Source organism: Sesamum indicum, linkage group LG9, assembly GCF_000512975.1.
Source record: "Sesamum indicum cultivar Zhongzhi No. 13 linkage group LG9, S_indicum_v1.0, whole genome shotgun sequence".
Taxonomy (NCBI): Eukaryota; Viridiplantae; Streptophyta; class Magnoliopsida; order Lamiales; family Pedaliaceae; genus Sesamum; species Sesamum indicum.
This window is the reverse complement of record NC_026153.1, coordinates 9,284,486-9,290,328: the sequence shown is the minus strand read 5'-3', so window position 1 is coordinate 9,290,328 and position 5,843 is coordinate 9,284,486. Positions and strand designations below refer to the sequence as shown.

The 5,843-nt window shown below is 41.4% G+C and overlaps 1 long non-coding RNA gene across 1 annotated transcript; it reads left to right on the top strand.

Moving 5' to 3' along the window:
* LOC105171200 lies at positions 2,072-5,815 on the top strand. Its single transcript, XR_002287755.1, has 3 exons — positions 2,072-2,186; positions 2,370-2,423; positions 5,620-5,815. It is a non-coding gene; the product is annotated as an uncharacterized LOC105171200 (long non-coding RNA).

Below are 5,843 nucleotides of genomic sequence, written 5' to 3'. Positions count from 1 at the left end.
TCCTCCCCCCCCCCCCCCCCCCCAAGTTCTGCATGGATTTAGGACAACCAAGCCTAACTTGGAACACAAATGAAGGAAAGAAGCACCTAACAAGGACTTTATAAAAATGTCTGCAATCATTGAAATAATAAAATGTTGGATGGGTCACCCCTTCTTCATACTTCTTTTCAACCATGTCACAATCTATTTTCCAAATGTTTGGATCTTTCGTGAAAAATGGAATTTGCAGTGATGTGCAAAGCTGCCTTGTTATCACAAAAAAATAGAATAGTAGTATCAACTTTAATTCCTAAATTGTTGAGCAGGTACAATAGCCAAGTAACTTCACAAGTGGTTGAGGCCATACTCTTGTACTCTGGTTCTATAGATGACCTTGCTACAAATGTCTGCCTTTTGGTTTTCCAGGAGATAGGACGTCCAACCAAGAAAATACAAAAACCTATCAAAGACCTCCTTGTAGATTGGCAAGCAACCCAATCTGCATCACAAAAAGCCTTTAGATTAAAATCACAATTTGATGGAAAGAACAAACCTGTAGAAGTGCTAGACCTCATGTATCTAAGTAGGTGCATGGCAGCATCCTAGTGCTGCTGACAGGGGTGTTAAACATGTTAGCTAAGTTGTTGAGCTGCATGGTAGATGTCAGGTCTTGTAAACCCAAGGTATAAGAGTCTCCCAATCAACCTTCTGTATCTGAAAGGATTGGGAACGATGTCCCTTGCTCTGTAGTGAACTTTAAGCCTGCATGTAAAGGTGTGGTGACAGGCCTCCCCTTAACCAAGCCAGTGTCATTGATGATGTCTAGAGCATACTTATATGAGTTATCACCAAACCTGGTGGAGAACGAGCCAATTCAAGACTTAAAGAATACTTTGCAGTTCCCAAGTCTTCAACGGAAAAGAGGTCATCTAAGTATCTCTTAACATCTCGTATGAGATTCTCTATTGAGGCAGTGAGAAGAGTGTCACCTACATACACTAAAAGAGCTACTAACTTCAAACCTGTTACCTTCACAAACAGGCAATGATCATGACTAGATTGCTCAAAACCAAAGTCCTTCACCTTGTTTGTGAATTCTTGATTCCACTGCTTTGAAGCTTGTATCAAGCCATATAAGGACTTTTTGAGCTCTCATACCTTTTTAGGTGTGATTTCATAACCTTCAGGGGCATCCATGTATATGCCTCATCAAGTGTACCATATAGGAACGCATTATTCACATCCAGATAATGCAAGGGCCATCCTCTTCCTATTGCTACAACCAAGAATAATCTTATAGCGACTGCTTTTGCTACTAGAGTAAAACAGTCATTGTAATCCTCTCTGTCAACTTGACTATAGCTCTTCGCAACTAGCCTTGCCTTGTATCTTTCCACTAAGCCATTAGGTTTCAGCTTCACCTTGTATATCTATCTAAAACCTACAGTATTCTTGCCTTAAGGTAAGGTGAGATTTCCTAAGTCTGATTCCTCTCAAGTGCGTTGATCACTTCCTACATAGCCTCTCCATTCTATTTTTCCTTGTGCTTCTAGATAGTCCTTTGGCTCCTGCACATTAGACAATATTTCCACAAATCAACTTTGCATATATGTCTTAGAGTCTATCATCAAGTATGGACACATTATTTGAGCTATTGCACACATAGTCACCCATCCAAAAAGGTTTTATGACAGGTCCATTAGACTTCCTAGCGCAGACAGTTTCCCTTACTTGTGTATTGCTTTGTTCTCTGAATTCTTCTATATGTGTATGATTAGATTCCTTTTCCACATCCACATCTTGACTAAACGTGGGAAGGGGGCATACCACTTGGTTGTTGAGGACACTAGAAAAGGGAAAAGTGTTCTCATGAAAGATCACATCCTTGGCTATGTGTATGGTTCCAGTGTTTAAGTCCATCACCTTATTTCCTTTCCTTCCATGTACATACCCCAAGAATACACATTTCAATGCTCTAGGCTGAAAGTTTTCTTTATAAGGTAACACATTACTAGCAAAACAAAGGCACCCAAACACTTCTATATGATCATAACTTGGTGGAGTTTTATACAACAACTCATGAGGTGTTTTGCACTTTAGAGACTATACAGGTAATCTATTTATAAGATAAGTGATTGTTAACAAAGCTTCGGTCCAGAACTTTGAAGGCATATTTGCTCGAAACATCAAAGATCTGACAACTTCAAGTAAGTGTTGGTGTTTCCTTTCAACAACACAATTCTGTTGAGAAGTGTATACACAAGTCCTTTGATGTATAATACCCTTATTTTGAAAAAAAGGCTTGACATTGTTCATTAATGAATTCAGTTCCATTATCAGTTCTAATCTTCTTGATTTTAGTATCAAATTGTGTTAAAACCATGTTGTAGGAATGTTCAAGCTTTGGTTGGGCTTCGGATTTGTGAAACATCACATATGACCAGGTAGCCGTACTGAAATCATCAATTATGGTTAACATGTATTCACAATGGGAGATAGAATATTTCCTATAAAATCCCCATACATCCACATGAATTAACTCAAAATAAGATTTAGCTCCAGATTCACTTAGAGAGAAAGGCAATCTTTGTTGTTTTGCTAATGGACAGATTCACAACTAATCTATTTTGTTATGTCACCATTATAAAACTTCGTATGCTTCAGTACATCAATGCATGTGTGGCCCAATCTATTATGCCACAGGTTCTTATTACAATTCAAGTCAGGTCACTCATCATTTCTTGAAATATTACATTGCTCTCCATTATTGAAAAACTCTGTAATTCTAGTGTTCTCTTTTAAGTATGCTTGTGGCTCCCTTTTTAAGACATAGAGTCTTCCTTCTTGTCTACCTGCAACAATCACCTCTTTAGACTGAGGGTCCTACACAAGATAATCTTGATGTGTAAAAGTCACACTAAAGGGTCCATCATTGCATAATTTACTAACTGAAAGCAAGTTATATTTGAAGGTAGGTACATATAAAACATGCACTAGTGTGATGTTTTTAGTGATGTAGACATCTCCTGCAAGTTTCACTCGTTGTGTTGTCCCATCAGGTAGCTCTACAGAGGCTTCATTTTTAAGATGTGTTAAAGTTTTAAAGGCTGCTAAATTAGCACACATATGGGTTGATTCCCCACTGTACATAATCAAAAAGTTATTGCATAGAGACATGTTTTTAGTAAGTGACATTGCTGCACCTGCAAAGTCTTCAAGATCAACAAAGTTGGAGCATAGCTGGCTGGAATTTTAATTCCAAAATGCCCTCCTCTGTCCTTATAAGTTCAGACAGACTCCCATGTGCCTCTGTCTTGAAGGCTTCGTGTAGGTTGCCCTCTCCAAAGCCCAGCCTTGCATTTAATGCTTTTGTGTTGGGTGGTCTTCTACTCCCTTTTCTTCGTTCTGCAAGATTCCTGTACCAATCAGGAAAACCAGTCTGCTCGAAGCAAGTTTCTTTAGAATGACCTTTCTTTTTGCAGTAATCACAATGCAGTCACTTTTTGTCGATAAATCCTCCTTTCTCTCCTTTGTTATTAATTTATTTTCTTGCTTCTCCAAATTGTGCTGCCATCACTCCTTCCCTATCTATTCCTGAAAATGCCATAGTATACTTCCCTTTGTTTTTCTACCCTCAGACCATAGAATACGCCTTTCCAACTGTGGTAATAGATCCATCAATAATACTTGATTTCTTACATGGTCATAAGCATCGCCAAGTCCCATTAGGAACTGCATCAGCTGGTTTGATATCATTCGTTCAGATAATTTCTTGCTTGCTCCATGGGAGCACAGAGGTAGAGGGTCCAAACTTGGTAATTCATCCCAGAGTTTCTTTAACTTTGTAAAGTAGACAGCAACTGACATATTGCCTTGAGTCATGGAAGTGATTTCTCGTTGGATTTGGTAGAGTAAAGGTCCATTACTCTCACCAAATCTTTATTCAAGTTCTGATGTAGGTCGCTTAAAATTAGGATTTCCAGGTCGGGGTCGCTAGGTCGAATAGCTGGATCGTGATCGCTGACTCCCTCTTTTAAGCTACCTGGAGTGGACCCTGAGAACACAGCAAACGTCAGACTAGCCGAGAAGCCCTCGGCGATGGCCCTCCGATGCTTAAATTAAAAAAAGTGGGGTCGAAAATAAGATAATGGGATCGAACTAGAGCATAAATTGGCGGTAAAAGTAGGTGATAAAAGGCGTTTTTGAAATACCATAAATGAGGGTATTTATACTGGTACGATACCCTCTGTATACGTTACACCAGTGAAGGCGCGCCACGTCACCCTCTGTCGGACCTGCAACCGCCGCTGCTGCAACTGCACAGTGGGTCCCGTCATGCGCAGTCATAGGTGCAGTCATTGGGTACAGTAATTATGCTGAAAATAGGGGGCATTTCGGTAATTGTGTAATTCTCCTCATCATTACTCCCCCATTTCTCACTAAGGGAAATAAACAGTCACATGTCCATTGGGGAGGGTATCCCGGCCGTTCATCCCAAGCCACGCGTCCCCAACTGATGATGTGTGAAAAGGCGCGCTGTCACAAACACTCCTCTATAAATAATCCCACATTTGAACCATTCTGACCGCTGTAACTAATCGCATTCGACCTCTTCCTGCGATCTATCTCCGATTTCCAGGTACTTTTCCCTCATTTCTCATTCCAGCTTTTGATATGTCTTCTAAGTCTAGGAGTGTGTCTGTTCATGTGTCTGCTTCTGAGTCCGCGACGAACTCGGAAGCGGGTTCGTCGTCTGGGTCGTCCGCGACCTCCCCTAAGGAGGCTGCAGGCACTTCCCGCGATCCTACTGCTTCCGTCTCACCACCTTCTGATCGTCCCGAAGAAGTAGGTGACTCTGATGACGTCCCTATTTTCCAAAAATATTCTGAAATGATGCAACAAAAGCCTTCATTAGGGATAGCGAGCAACATTAAAATGACCCCCGTTGCCATAAAAAGGAAATATTATATCCCTGCCGAATATGATATTAAAATTCCTCGTTCCTTTGATCGTATGCATCAAGCTCCTGAGGGTTATTGTGCTCTGTCTGTACTTCATTTAGATGTCGGACTTCGTTTTCCCTTGCCTCGAGAAGTGAATAATATTATAGTCCGGCTAGGTCTTTGTCCAATGCAATTCTCCCCCAACTCGATTAGCCATATCCTCATGTTCTTAATCGTTATGAAATACCTCGATCTATCTTCCTCCTTTGACAATTTCTGGTCCTTGTACAATATTACTGCTTCTAAGAGATCGGGCGAGACTGGGTGGTATTATTTGACCACACGCAAGGACTGCCGTTTTCTAGACGATTTGAGGTCTAACGTCGGTCCTTGGCGCGATAGGTATTTCTTTCTTCGACCTCCACCCGGTCAATCTTGGGATTATTACTTGGGTTGGCGTGAAACCAAACCTACCCCTGAGACCTTTGGGGAGGGGTTCGAGAGCGACCTCATCAATTACATTATACTGTTTTGGTACCTTCCCAAAGTACTATTACAGGAAAAGGTTTTGAAGCTCGCGGGCCTCTCCCCTGCTCCTATCCCGGTCAAAAGCTCCTTAGGTGATTTCATATTTCCCATCATTTTACTCTCTATTCTTCACTTTGAAACAATTCCTGATAGCTGATTCTTTTTGCAGAAGCTGAAGTCATGCTAGCCAGGCTTGCGAACAAAACAAGAGCCAAGAAGGGGACACTTCCTCCTTCCGTCGATCGTGAATTGAAGGAAGCGGCAGCAGCGGCAAAAGGGAAATCCAAAGCACGGATTGCGACCCCGACCCCCTCTCCAAACGCCACTGCTTCAGAACAACAGTCAAACCCCACTACCACCAGAGATCGTACCCCGGATGAACAAGTTGAGGTG